The sequence below is a fragment of the Capra hircus genome, chromosome 5 (genome assembly GCF_001704415.2).
Source record: "Capra hircus breed San Clemente chromosome 5, ASM170441v1, whole genome shotgun sequence".
Lineage (NCBI taxonomy): Eukaryota > Metazoa > Chordata > Mammalia > Artiodactyla > Bovidae > Capra > Capra hircus.
Window position 1 is genome coordinate 102,088,083 of NC_030812.1, and position 15,300 is coordinate 102,103,382.

Consider the following 15,300-nt stretch of genomic DNA (forward strand, 5'->3'; position numbering starts at 1 on the left):
ACTGCCCCCAATCCCTCCCAGCATCAGAGTCTTTTTCAATGAGTCAACTCTTCGCATGAGGTGGCCAAAGTACTGGAGTTTCAGCTTCAGCATCATTCCCTCCAAAGAAATCCCAGGGCTGATCTCCTTCAGAATGGACTGGTTGGATCTCCTTGCAGTCCAAGGGACTCTCAAGAGTCTTCTCCAACACCGCAGTTCAAAAGCATCAATTCTTCAGTGCTCAGCCTTCTTCACAGTCCAACTCTCACATCCATACATGACCACAGGCAAAACCATAGCCTTGACTGGATGGACCTTAGTCGGCAAAGTAATGTCTCTGCTTTTGAATATGCTACCTAGGTTGGTCATAACTTTTCTTCCAAGGAGTAAGCGTCTTTTAATTTCATGGCTGCAATCACCATCTGCAGTCATTTTGGAGCCCAAAAAAATAAAGTCTGACACTGTTTCTATTGTTTCCCCATCTATTTCCCATGAAGTGATGGGACTGGATGCCATGATCTTTGTTTTCTGAATGTTGAGCTTTAAGCCAACTTTTTCACTCTCCTCTTTCACTTTCATCAAGAGGCTTTTTAGCTCCTCTTCACTTTCTGCCATAAGGGTGGTGTCATCTGCATATCTGAGGTTATTGATATTTCTCCCAGCAATCTTGATTCCAGCTTGTGTTTCTTCCAGTCCAGCGCTTCTCATGATGTACTCTGCATATAAGTTAAATAAGCAGGGTGACAATATACAGCCTTGACGTACACCTTTTCCTATTTGGAACCAGTCTGTTGTTCCATGTCCAGTGGTGACCTGTTAGCATTATCAACTTGAATTTTCAAGCCTCTCCCCAAGTTAGAAAAGTTCACAGCTATTATTCATTTAAATACACTTTCTCCCACCCTCTCTCTCTCTTCTTCTAGACCCCCAATTACTTTAATAATATTTGTATGTCAGATGGAGACCCATGAATCACATAGGATATCTTTGTTCTTTTTTACTCATTCCATTAGTTCTCCACTGACTGATTATTTCAAAGGTTATATCCTGTAGCCAATGATTCTGTCTTGAATTTGATCTGCTCTGTTGTAGATGCTCTCTATTGCATTTTTTCCATTTCATTTATTAAATCCTTCAGCACCAGAATTTCTATTTCATTCTTTTTATAACTTCTCTTTATTAAATTTCTCATTTTGTTCATCTATTATTTCCCTGACTTAACTGAATTGTCTTTCTGTCTTTTCTTGTAGTTCATTCAGTTTCCTCAAAACAGCGATGTTGGATTCTTTACGAGCTGGATCACAAAGTTCCATGTCATTGACATGTGTATCTTTGTCAGTTTTGCAAAGTTACTGTTACTCTTTAGTGATGACATCTTTCCTTGATTCTTCAAGTTCCTTGCAATTTTTCCCTGCTGCTTTCGCTTTAGATGTAGAAGACACCCCATCAAATCTTTACTAATTACCTTAAGGGAGTGTGTACTCTTCTCTGACCTTATATAGACTCACTTGCTCTACATTTCTTGTTCCTTCTTGTAACAGAAACAAGCTTTTATGCTTTGTCTGATGCTTACAACTCACCAGGCAGTTGGAAACCTCTCTTCTGTTTTGCAGAATGTTGTGCTACATCTCAAGTCTATGGTTACCTCCTTGCCCACAGACTCTGGTCTATTTTTTCAAGATCACTCCATGTACCGGAGTTTGCTCTCATTTCCACACTTGGGAACATACAAAAGCAGCTGTCAGAACGGTGACAGTAAGTATGAGTTTAGTACTCAGGGAATTCTAGTATCCACAGGCCTAGAGAGGGAGACTTTTGTTGACATTCTCCTAGAGGCTTGTGGATGGGCTTCCTGCTCAAGCCCTGAGCATAGTCAGTACTAAGTTGCATCCCTTTTACTCCCTTTGCCATTTTTAATGACCTTTCATGTTTCCTCTTTGCCCACAGTCAAGGAGGTTCAACCCCAGAACTCTGGGTTTTGCTGGAGAGAAATTGGTCTCCCCAGCAGTACTGAGTGGGCACTAGCTCACTGTTCTCCCTTTCCCCCATTGGAGAGGCCCCACTGGATAGTTCAAATTTATGCTGTGTCACCTTGGAGTGAGGGGCAGCCCTGGCAAAATTCTTTAATCCTCTCCAATCATTCAAACTTTCATTTGGCTTCAACAGAGTACTGAAATCTCCCTTCAGGAATCCTGGACTTCTAACAATTTTCCTAGGTGACTAACCAAGTCAGCACTCACCATGTTTTTCCAGATTTTGCATGACCATAGTCCAGGGGGTTGGGACTGAGTCCAATCTGTACCGATGTCTATCTGCCTCACTGGATGCCCAGGTGGGTGATCATCTTCATGTTGGATCCCACAACTTTCACAGAAGCTCTTTTAATCATGGATGTATGGTTAATTACTTGTTACAGAGAGAAGCAAATAGGAGGGATATCTTATACCACCATGATGCTGATATCATTTCCTCTTTACCAAGACTTAAACATTTAGCTAAAGTGAAAATTCTTTGAATAGTACTAGTTTAAATGACACAAGAACCAACAGAAAATCTGAATAATTCTGCCTTATTAAAAAATAGAGAATTTATATTTAAATTTTCCTACTATGAAACCAAAAGAAAACAACTTCAGGTTCAGATGTATTTCAGAAAAAAAAAACAGTTAATAATAACTTGTGAAATCAGAATTTCCTGAAATTGAATAATGTCTTTGTACTTAAGAAATACATGGTGAGATACATGGTAAAGGAATCTGATGGGTATGGTAATTCTCACATGATTCAGCAGGAAAGAAAAAAAAAACTACCCTGACTGAGATATATATACTTACTTCTTATACATTCCTCTCCATGATTATACTTAAATAGCCATGTTTACTTAACAAATGTGTTTCCCTTAATGCTTCTTGCCCCTGATCTGAAAAATGAATGAATAACAATAGAACCTGTATTTCATTGTGAAACTTCAAACTTCTGAAGCCAGTTTTCCCTCGCTCTCTGCTCTTGAGGACATTTCACTCCATGAGCATCCTGGGTACCAGTAGCCCTTCTCTCTCTTACCTGAGCAGATCACAGAGGCCATGTTTCCATGGGAACAGTCAGGACCACCCGGCACTCCCACAGGAAGGACTCATTCCCCAAGCAGTGAAACTGGGCTTTCCAGAGCTGATCACTTCCTTCTGCTCCTTTTGGGGTAGAGATGGCAACTCCACAGCAGAGCTGATGACAGATAACATTGGCATTGGCCAGACTCCAGTGGGGGAGGCACAGAGCACTCTCCATCGTCCAGAAATATTCATCTCCACCTGCCCCTCACACTGAGAGGAGCCGTTTTTCATGAGCTGAGCTTCTGTGTATGCTGGTTGGAAAAGACAAAATTTCAACTAAATCTCATGTTTTCTCACCTTAACAGAGTGTGCAGGGAAGTTAAAGTCCTGATCTGCGTCTCACCTGAGCAGACAACCTGAACAGCTCCACTATGGTGACAGGTGCCCCCTGGACAGGGCACTCTAGGGCAGGACCAGAGCTCAGGCTCCTCCCCTTTACACCTGAACTCTTCAGCCCAGACCCGGCCATCAGACTCTCTGAAGGGCATGTGTCCCAGGACAGACACAACTTTGCCACATGCCAGGTCTGCACAGATGACCTGCGCAGTGGGGAGTGTGAAGTTCCCATCAGACACTGGGGTCCAGTCTTCTCCAGAACGTACTTCTACTCGCCCTGAGCAGGGTCCATTTGTGCTCAGCCAGACGCACAAATCCTAAGAGAAAAACAACAAAAAACCCAGTAAGTGTTCATGATCCTGGCTTGACAATTGGAAACAATATGTCACAGGCAGTGATGTGAAAGCTTTTCTTTTCCAGGTGTGGAGCATAAAGAAAGAATTTAAAAGTCACTGTCAGAGTTGCATTTTCATGAGCAAGTTTCTGAAAAGAAACCCAGAAGCAGGGTCAGCTTAGAATGACTGAATCCCAAAAATGTATCCTTTGACGTTGATTAGAAATATGAATTCCTTATCTAGAGGCCAGGAAACTACAGGTCCCAAGACAGATCATCTGTAATGGCTGAACACCAGGAATGTATATTTTAGCATTGGTTGGAGAAGTATATTTCTCATTTAGGAGCCTGGGACCTATAGATCCCAAAGATATAATGCATAATGTGTGGGCACTCAAACTTGAGTATAGAGACATGAAGAACAGAACTAACCCAGAGCAAAATGGCTATAAGACAGTAGAGACCTATCATCTAGACAAAGTTAGAAAGCTTTCCTAAGACTTGTGGGGCTAATAGTCTGATCAGTTTTCTCCGCCATGAGCCACTCCTCAAGTGGCTTGGGGTGGAGAAAAGCATAAAGGTTGGATCCATGTATGTATGCCGACCTGTAGATGGATGATGGCCCAAGAGAAGAAATACTGACATAATAACTAATCCATTTTTATGCTACTGAATTTTATTTTTCTGATAATTTTTGATGGTAAAATATTCCAAGAATTTCTTAGATGACCTAAATGGGAGAAAAGATGAATCTGTTATGTTAAGTAAGCTCAGAGAGTCACAGGAGAGACAAGGGGTGGTCTTAGATATTTCTCTTGAAAACCTGGGATTTGTCAATGAACCTGGGAGACAGTGAGTTCTGAGCTGAAGTTTACATGAGTTTACAAGAGTGTAAGCTTACACTGAGTTTGCCAAAAAGCTCCTAATACAGGTTTTTCTTCTGAGACAGGAATTATAGAAAATGCTAAGGAGTGATATTAATTGATTTTAATTCTATCATTGTGCTAATTCTGTGTTTATATCTTACATCAGTGAGATGACAAAAACAAAGGTTCCCCAACCCTCATTCTCCCACAGAAACAGTGTCCCCAGCTACATGCCTGCCAACTCCAGACAGAACTGTGAACACAGAAGCTGCTCCCTGATGTGGCGCCAACCCTGCACCACTTGGTCCTGGGCAGTCCTCTCTGCCCAGACATCCAAATGCCACACTATTTGGCATCCCTGACAACAGGATTGTCAACTGTGGACGTGAGTGTGAGTGCAGATTCTAATGCACCCTGCAACCTAGGCTCTGCCTCACTTTACCACACAAGGGAGGCAATCTTGCCCACTTCAGCACCCAGAGGAAGCAACACCCATCCATGCACCTGCGAACAGGGCCACTGACCAGAGACACAACAGCAGCCCCAACAGCAGCCATGTAACCTGACTCCAGCTTTGGTGACCACAAGACCAGGGGCAGTCCTATTGGTTCAAGGACAAGGCAGTAGATCTTTATTTGTTGAAATCATTCTGTTAATTCTAGAAGTGTCTGCTCCTTCAAATGCACACTCACTAATGTAAGCCTACGCAGATCATGAAGAACCTGGAAGATATGATACCACTTAAGGAAACCAGTAAGTCTCCAGCAACCTACCCTGAAAAAAATGAAAATTTATGAACTGTTTGACAAAAAAATTTTAAATCATTGTGTCAAACTCAGTGACTGTAAGTGAACACAAACAGATAATCAAGTACCATCAGGAAAAGAGTACACGAACAAATGGCAAAGTTTAATAAAAATAAATAAATGGAATACACAGTGCTCAATTTGGCAGCACATATACTGAAAAACAGAAAACACAAAAGGAAACCAGACAGAATTTCTGGAATTCAAGGATACAATAACTGAAGTGAAAAATTCAACAGAGTGCTTCAAGCAAACTGTATCATGCAAAACCAAGGATCACCAAACTTTGCTTTGCTAAGTCACTTCAGTCATGTCCAACTCTGTGCAACCCCATAGATGGCAGCCCACCAGGCTCCCCCGTCCCTGGGATTCTCCAGGCAAGAACACTGGAGTGGGTTGCCTTTGCCTTCTCCAATGCATGAAAGTGAAAAGTGAAAGTGAAGTCGCTCAGTAGTGTCAGACTCTTAGTGACCCCATGGACTGTAACCCACCAGGCTCCTCCATCCATGGGATTTTCTAGGCAAGAGTACTGGAGTGGAGTGCCATTGCCTTCTCCAAACTTAAGAACAGGTTATTTCAAATTGTCCTGTTATGAAGGACCTAAGCTACTCCATTTTGTTAACAGAAAAACTCCATTTTGTAAGGTTCCGGGAAAAGCGCCTTTGGAAATCCAAGAGCCTTTGGAAATCACCTGACCTCACCCCACGACCCATGAGCCAATCGGACCCCAGACCAAAATCTCCTGACTTAACGCTCAGGAACTTGTGGTCTACCTAGACAATAGGGACCAATCAAGAACCAACACACAACCCTTTGAAAGAAAGTAACCAATCAGACGTTCCCCTACCAGAAATCCTTTTTTTCCATGTCTACTCCCTATATAAGCAATGTAATCCAAAACCCGGGGCTCCTCCCTATAGCCGCTGTGTCAGTATCTGTGGGAGGCCCAGCTCGAGCTTGGTAATGAAAACTCTCTTGCTTTTGCATCGGATATTGGCTCCCTGGTGGTCTTTGGGAGATTTTGCGACTTGGGCATAACAGTTAGAGGAACAAATCAAGCACTGATGTGAGCCTGGGACCGTAAAGAAGGCTGAACACCAAAAACAACTGATGCTTTTGAGTTGCAGCTCTGGAGAAGACTCTTGAGAGTCCCTTGGACTACAAAGAGATCAAACCAGTCAATCCTAAAGGAAATTAGTCCTGAATATTTACTGGAAGGACTGATGCTGAAGATGAAGCTTCAATACTTTGGCCACCTGATGCTGAAAGTGAACTAACTATAAAAGACCCTGATGCTGAGAAAGATTGAAGGCAAAAGGAGACGGGGTTGGCAGAGGATGAGATGGTTAGATGGCATCACTGACTCAATGGACATGACTCCAAGCAAGCTCAGGGATATAGTGAAGGACAGGGGGGCCTGGCATACTGCAATCTGTGGGGTCACAAAGAGTTAAAAATGTCTTAGCAACTGAACAACAGTTCTTTCTGGTATAAGACTGCCTAGCAATGCCTGGCATCCAGTCAAAAAACTACTAGGCTTCTAAAAAGAAATATATAACCCATAACAAAAAATTTTAATGGTACATCATTAAAAGCAAATCCAGGTATTAGAGATGATTGAATTGGCTGACAAGGTTTTAAACCTCTAATATAAATATATCTTGGGTTTTTCTGGTGGCTCAGGAGGTACAGAAGTGAAGTGAAAGTTCCTCACTCATGTCCAACTCTTTGCAATCCCATGGACTATATGGTCCATGGAATTCTCCGGACCAGAATACTGGACTGGGTAGCCTTTCCCTTCTCCAGGGGATCTTCCCAACCCAGGGATCGAACCCAGGTCTCCTGTATTGGAGGCAGATTCTTTACCAACTGAGCCACAAGGGAAGCCCAGAATACTGGAATGGGTAGTCTATCCCTTCTCCAGAGGATCTTCCAGACCCAGGTATCAAGCAAGGATCTCCTGCATTACAGGCAGATTCTTTACCAACTGAGCTATCAGGGAAGCCCTCAGAAAGTAAAGAATCTGCCTGCCATGCAGGAGACCTAGGTTCAATCCCTGGGTTGGGAAGATCCCCTGGAGAAGGGAATAGCTACCCACTCCACTATTCTGGCCTGGCAAATCCCATGGACAGAGGAGCGTGGAGGCTACAATCCATGGGGTCACACAGAGTCAGACAAAAGGTCAGTTTTCATTCCAATCCCAAAGAAAGGCAATGCCAAAGAATGTTCAAATTACCACACAATTGCATTCATCTCACAAGCTAGCAAAGTAATGCACAAAATTCTCCAAGCCAGACTTCAACAGTTCATGAACTGTGAACTTCCAGATGTTCAAGTCGGATTTAGAAAAGGCAGAGGAACCAGAGATCAAATTGCCAACATCCACTGGATCATTGGAAAAACAAGAGAGTTCCAGAAAAACATCTACTTCTGCTTTATTGACTATGCCAAAGCCTTTGACTGTGTGGATCAGAACAAACTGGAAAATTCTTCAAGAGATGGGAATACCAGACCACCTGACCTGCCTTTTGAGAAATCTGTATGCAGGTCAGGAAGCAATAGCTAGAACTGGACATGGAACAACAGACTGGTTCCAAATTGGGAAAGGAGTATGTCAAGGCTGTATATTGCCACCCTGCTTATTTAACTTATATGCAGAATACATCATGAGAAATGCTGGACTGGATGAAGCACAAGCTGAAATCAAGAATGCCAGGAGAAATATCAATAACCTCAGAAATGCAGATGACACCACCCTTATGGCAGAAAGTGAAGAAGAACTAAAGAGCCTCTTGATGAAAGTGAAAGAAGAGAGTGAAAAAGTTGGCTTAAAGCTCAACATTCAGAAAACTTAGATCATGGCATCTGGTCCCATCACTTCATAGCAATAGATGTGGAAACAGTGACAGACTTTATTTGGGGGGACTAAAAAATCACTGCAGATGGAAAATCACTGCAGCCATGAAATTAAAAGATGCTTGCTCCTTGGAAGAAAAGTTATGACCAACCTAGGCAGCATATTGGGAGAAGGAAATGGCAACCCACTCCAGTATTCTTGTCTAGAGAATCCCTTGGACAGAGGAGCCTGGTGGTCTGCTGTCCATAAGGTCACACAGAGCTGGACACAACTGAAGCGACACAGCAGCAGCAGCAGACAGCATATTAAAAAACAGAGACATTACTTTGCCAACAAAGGTATGTCTAGTCAAAATTATGGTTTTTCCAGTAGTCATATATGGATGTGAGAGTTGGACTATAAAGAAAGTTGAGCGCCGAAGAATTGATACTTTTGAACTGTGGTGTTGGAGAAGACACTTGAGAGTCCCTTGGACTGCAAGGAGATCCAACCAGTCCATCCTAAAGGAAATCAGTCCTGAGCATTCATTGGAAGGACTGATGCTGAAGCTGAAACTCCAATATTTTGACCACCTGATGCAAAGAACTGACTCATTGGAAGAGAGACCCTGGTGCTGAGAAAGACTGAAGGCAGGAGGAGAAAGGGATGACAGAGGATGAGATGATTGGATGGTATCACTGACTCAATGGATACGAGCTTGAGCAAGCTGCAGGAGATGATGAAGGACAGGGAGGCCTGGCATGCTTCAGTTCATGGGGTTGCAAAGAGTCAGACACAACTAATCGACTGAACTGAACTGAACTGAGAGAGTCAGACACAACTGAGCAACTAACACACACAGTGAGGTATAAAAACAAGTAGAGAAAAAAACTAGAAAAAAATAAGCAAATGGAGCTTCCAAAATAGAAAATACAATATCTGGAATGAAAAATGTTCTGGATTAACTTAACAAGAGGCTAGACATTGCAGAATAAAAGAACTGAAAATTTGATACATAGCAATTGACTATCCAAATTGAAATAGAGAAAAAAGGCAGAAACATACGAGTGGAAAATTAGTGGCATGCGGAATATCAGACCATGTAATGAGAGGGTAACAGGCAGGAAGGCCAGGGGTCTCCAAACGGAGGAAATAGCCTGCAAGTGTCAGATATTTTTATCTCTCTTAAGCGGAGAAGGCAATGGCAACCCACTCAGTACTCTTGCCTGGAAAATCTCATGGATGAAGGAGCCTGGAAGGCTGCAGCCCATGGGGTTGCTAAGGGTTGGACATGACTCAGCGACTTCACTTTCACTTTTCACTTTCCTGCATTGGAGAAGGAAATGGCAACCCACTCCAGTGTTCTTGCCTGGAGAATCCCAGGGACGGGGGAGCCTGGTGGGCTGCCGTCTATGGGGTCGCACAGAGTCAGACACGACTGAAGTGACTTAGCTTAAGTGGCAGGAGGAAACAAACAAGCGATATTTTTTCCTTCTCTATACAAATTTAAAAGGAGGTTTCTCTTAAAATTCTGTGTTGCCATAGTGACACCTGGTTTCACCTGAAGTTAACCAGTGCCTTTTTCTTATGGAAATGTTTATCTTAAGCTAGGCTAATGTACTATGCATTTACCCCAAACTCTGTCTTCAAGTCGGTTCCGCCTTTTGGCTCAGAACCTACTTGACAAACCAGTAAGGTATACTCAGATATTGTTCCTCTAATCTATGTAATGCTCAAACTACCACACAATTGCACTCATTTCACATGCTAGTAAAGTAATTCTCAAAATTCTCCAAGCCAGGCTTCAGCAATACATGAACCGTGAACTTCCTGATGTTCAAGCTGGTTTTAGAAAAGGCAGAGGAACCAGAGATCAAATTGCCAACATCCGCTGGATCATGGAAAAAGCAAGAGAGTTCCAGAAAAACATCTCTTTCTGCTTTATTGACTATGCCAAAGCCTTTGACTGTGTGGATCACAATAAACTGTGGAAAATTCTGAAAGAGATGGGAATGCCAGACCACCTAACCTGCCTCTTGAGAAATCTGTATGCAGGTCAGGAAGCAACAGTTAGAACTGAACATGGAACAACAGACTGGTTGACTCAACATTCAGAAAACGAAGATCATGGCATCCGGTCCCATCACTTCATGGGAAATAGATGGGGAAACAGTGGAAACAGTGTCAGACTTTATTTTGGGGGGCTCCAAAATCACCGCAGATGGTGATTGCAGCCATGAAATTAAAAGACGCTTACTCCTGGGAAGAAAAGTTATGACCAACCTAGATAGCATATTCAAAAACAGGGACATTACTTTGCCGACTAAGGTCCGTCTAGTCAAGGCTATGGTTTTGCCTGTAGTCATGTATGGATGTGAGAGTTGGACTGTGAAGAAGGCTGAGCGCCGAAGAATTGATGCTTTTGAACTGTGGTGTTGGAGAAGACTCTTGAGAGTCCCTTGGACTGCAAGGAGATCCAACCAGTCCATTCTGAAGGAGATCAGCCCTGGGATTTCTTTGGAGGGAATGATGCTGAAGCTGAAACTCCAGTACTTTGGCCACCTCATGAGAAGAGTTGACTCATTGGAAAAGACTCTGATGCTGGGAGGGACTGGGGGCAGGAGGAGAAAGGGACGACCGAGGATGAGATGGCTGGATGGCATCACGGACTCAATGGACATGAGCCTGAGTGAACTCCGGGAGATGGTGATGAACAGGGAGGCCTGGCGTGCTGCGATTCATGGGGTCGCAAAGAGTCAGACACGACTGAGCGACTGAACTGAACTGAACTGAATCTATGTAACTGAAACTATTTGTATGGTGATATGCCCTTCTTCAAGATTCAAGTTAATCATTTTATGGCCCAAGATGAACCATTTGGTGCCAAGATTATCACAAAATGCATCTTAAGGGTGAGGGGCCTGGTGCCATTCTGAGTTTTATTCCTTTCTTTCATTAACAGGCTGCTAGTGACTATATAACATCCAGCTGAAGACTAGCAGGGGGGCACTCTTTCTGCCCCCTTCTGATGCCTATGTCAGAAGCTTTCTCTATCTCCTTTATACTTTAATAAAACTTTATTACACAAAAGTTCTGAGTGATCAAACCTCGTCTCTGGCCCCGGATTGAATTCTTCTCCTCCAGGGGCCAAAAATCCCGGCGTCATGATTCAACAACCTTTCAGTAAGATATGTCATTTGGAGATTCAGTATAAGCTATGAGTAGAAAAAATATTTTACAATGATAGATGGAATTTTTCCAAATTTAATGAACCCACATATATACCTGTTAGGACCAAACTGAAGCCAGGACAGGCTCTAAGGGGCAGGCTAGGCCTGAGGTTTAGTCTCTAGGAAAGCTGAGGCACTGGGAACTCCCACAGGGAGTGTAGCTCAACCAATCAGAAAAAAATCCCCGTAGCCCCCCACCTGCGCCAGACCTGAGCCAATCCGGATAGGGATGTGAGGTTTAAAAGTCCCGTGCACACGCACGGTTTAACCAATCAGCTATGCTGTTACAGGAACAAAGAACCATCTGTATAAAAGTAGATGTGATTCAGAGCTCGGGGCTCTCATCAAGACTCCACTGCGCTGGATGAGACTTGAGCCCTAGCTCGAGCTAGCAATAAACCCCATTATGCTTTTGCATTGCTGCAGATGTCTTATTCTCTCAGTTTTGGGGACTTGGACACTGGGCATAACATTTAGGGGCTCGTCCGGGATGCCTTTTGACTGAGGAGAATAACACCCTCCTGGCAGAAGGGGTTCCTTAGCCCGAAGGAGGTAAACGTAGCAGGCGTAAGGCCAAGGCCCGGCATCATGCTGGGAAGGCGGTTGGCTCTGTAAGGGGACTAAACCTAGCCGGCATAAGGCCGAGGCCCGGCATTGTGCTGGGAAGGCCGCTGGCTCTGTGGACGCCTTGTTGGTAAGATTACCCCAAGGAAAGAAAGTTTCAGGGGGGCCCAGGAAGACCTAGTGCTGTGTTCTCGGCCGATGTGTATTTGTTATCTGTTTGTCGTGTCTGTGTGAGTGCCGGCATTGTCTCTGCTCTTTGTGTGTTCATTTTGTCTCCTGTGTTCTTCTCTGTAATCATGGGGCAAGTGACTTCTACTCCTTTGTCCCTTATGACTGACCATTTTTCTGATTTCAAATCTAGGGTGCAAAATCTATCGTTATTGGTGAAAAAGCCGAGACTGACATCCTGACCACTTGGGGTACTCAGGGTCAGCTTGCCTGCCAATGGACCAGACCCAGCGGCTGGAAACCAGGACCCTTTTGTCCCTGGTCTCCTCCTGACGCGGACAACTAGCCAGAGTGCCCCGACTGGTAAGGAACAAGAGACTTTATTGACCTCTCTCCCCTCCCCTCTCTCTTTCCTCTTCTTAACCCTTCCTATCCTTCCCTGTTTTTCTAGTCCCTCCACCGGTCCTGGACGCAGGAATCTGGTCGAAGGGCCCTCAGCCTGAGCTGAGGATTGGAGACTGATCACCTCCTCTTGGCAGAGAACTCGAATTCTGGTTCTGATTTCTGGTAGGGCCGAGTTCCTGTCCTCCCTTCTCTGGAAGCCCAGGGAAAAGTCCCGTAAAGCCTGGGTGTCTGTAGGTGGCAGGAGATGTTTGTAAGGCCACCCCTTTTGCCCCCCTCTCCTGCCTCATCCCCCTTCTTCTTTCAACCTGGCTTCCTTCCTTCCCTTGAAATCTTTGATGTTAGTACTTAGATCTGAAGTTCTGTGTCTCTATAGCAGGTTTCCTGAGAGACTATATTTTTGTATTTAAGGGCTTCCATGGTGGAGCCGAGGTTAAAGCATCTGCCTGCAATATGGGAGACCTGGGTTCGATCCCTGGGTCGAGAAGATCCCCTGGAGAAGGAAATTTTGCTTTGTCTGGCCACCATGTGGTTTAGACCTGCTGCCATTTTGTTAGAACTTGATTTTCTTTCCCTGTGCCTTGAGACCAGGGCTCTCAGGAACACTTATCTAGACCATCTCTAACTCCTGACACTGAGGAAAAAAGGAAAAAAATAAAAAAGACTTAAAGCTAGATCTTGCACTGTGTCTGTCTAAATATGTCTTGGTAATATTTTTGTGGTTAATATGTATATGAGCTCTATTTATTTGGCTTTTTTTAAAAAAGGGTAAGTGCTTACAAATCAAGTAATTCTAAATTAAACAATAAATTCCAGATTCATGTGAACTGGGAAATATTCATTGTTAAATACCTGATATTAATGTTTGTTTGTTGACCTATCTAATATACACATGTCTTAAAATAATTGACGTTAAGTAGAATATTTTCATTGTACCTAGGATTAATATGTTAAATATTATATTTGTTACAAGCTTGCCAACAAGGAAATTACCTCAAGTGAAGAAACTTCTAAAAATGTAAATGAGATATGAGCTTTTATATCTCTAGCTAACTTTGGGGTGCTTCAGAGGGCCCCTGGAACATCCCAAGGAGAGATATTAAACTGTGTTTATTTGGTTGGTTAAATTACATGGAAAAGATTATCAAATGAGTAATAAATCCACTCATGTTATAATGTATGGTAAATTAACTAATACAGATACCCTAGAAATTATATGGAGTTTTTAACATTCTGATATGTCCTGATATTTTAATGGAAAACCTGATGACTTCACAAAAGTTAGCAAAAGGACTGAATGAACCAGTAAATATGCTTATAACTTTTATGGTTTCTATCTGAAAAATTATGGGTTTGAATCTCATGTTTTTCAGGGAGTAGAGAAAAATCTTCCTCTCAAACTAATTATGACAATACTTTGGTAAAATTAAACGTTATAAACAAAACAATTATATTTTCTGACTCCTCTAAAAACTGGAAGTTCTTAGGTTTCCAGTAAGTTCATCAAATGAGTTAGGAAGGTTATCTCATGGATACAAAAATCTCAAGAAATTTTTGAGACCTTAAAAAGGGAAGAATTAACCTAGATTTGTTAGGCAGAATCTGTGATAAGCCTTTGGTGTGAGTTTCCCAGCCCTGTTTTATTTTAAAAGTTCAGTCTGAGACTCTATAAATGTTTCAGCAAAATAAAAAGCCTATAATCAAGTATGGTTATAAAAATCATCAGACCAAAATCAGTGAGAACAGACCTATTTTGCAAATAAACTAGCCTTAATTTGGTTATATTTAATAAAAATTAGGGTAACTATAAGGAGAAAAAGATATTTCAAAACGTTAAATCCCAGGTTGTTAATGGAGGTCTGCATCTAGTAAGACTCATCTCTTAGATAGTTCTTTGCTGTTATGTGATATCGATGTAAAATTTAAATGAATTCTTGAAAAACATCCTAAGTTTGTTTCTGAAGCTTATCTCAGTAACCTATCTTTGGATGAAGATCAGATGCCTCATGACCTGCGACCAGGACTGGAAAAAGACATAATTTAAGGGACTGTCTCCAACATGGATGGAAGGACTTTTATCAGGAGAAGCTACACTACACCAGGATGAGCAGACGATGACATCAGAGGTAGACAGCTTCCCCAAGATGAGGGACCTGATTCGTATGATCATTTATGTTTTCTTGACTTCTTAGAACTTTGCATATAAGTCAAATGCTTTTCTATCATAGGCCTGATCCTATACTAGCTTTAAAAATCAATCCAATTGTTGGGTTTGTGGCCAATTACCTGTGTCTAGTTCTGGGTTACCTTGGTAAATTTCTCTACTACCAGACTCTAACTGGTTGGCCCTGAGAAAATTTACTTAAAAATTATAGTCATATTCAGGTCACTATGGTATTACTAGATAGGATCCCCTCACTGGGCCAATTAATAATGCCTGCTCTGACTCTGGCTATAAATTTGAGCTTTTTTCTACTACCCAAGCTCAATCAGAACAAGAAAAGTTTCCACAAAGAAGGGAAAAATCTCCCACAATTATGGGATGGATTTATATAGATAGTTCAAGGCTACAATAATTTAGGTTTAAAGTCTCCTCTGTTGGAATAAATAAATAAATAAATAAATCATACTAAAGATAATCAGTCTAGTAACACTAGAAAACTGGGCTAT

General features: G+C 42.4%; 1 pseudogene; it reads right to left on the reverse strand.

The window, feature by feature from the left end:
• Positions 1-15,300, reverse strand: part of LOC108633341 — a 166,320-nt pseudogene that overhangs the window by 131,267 nt on the left and 19,753 nt on the right.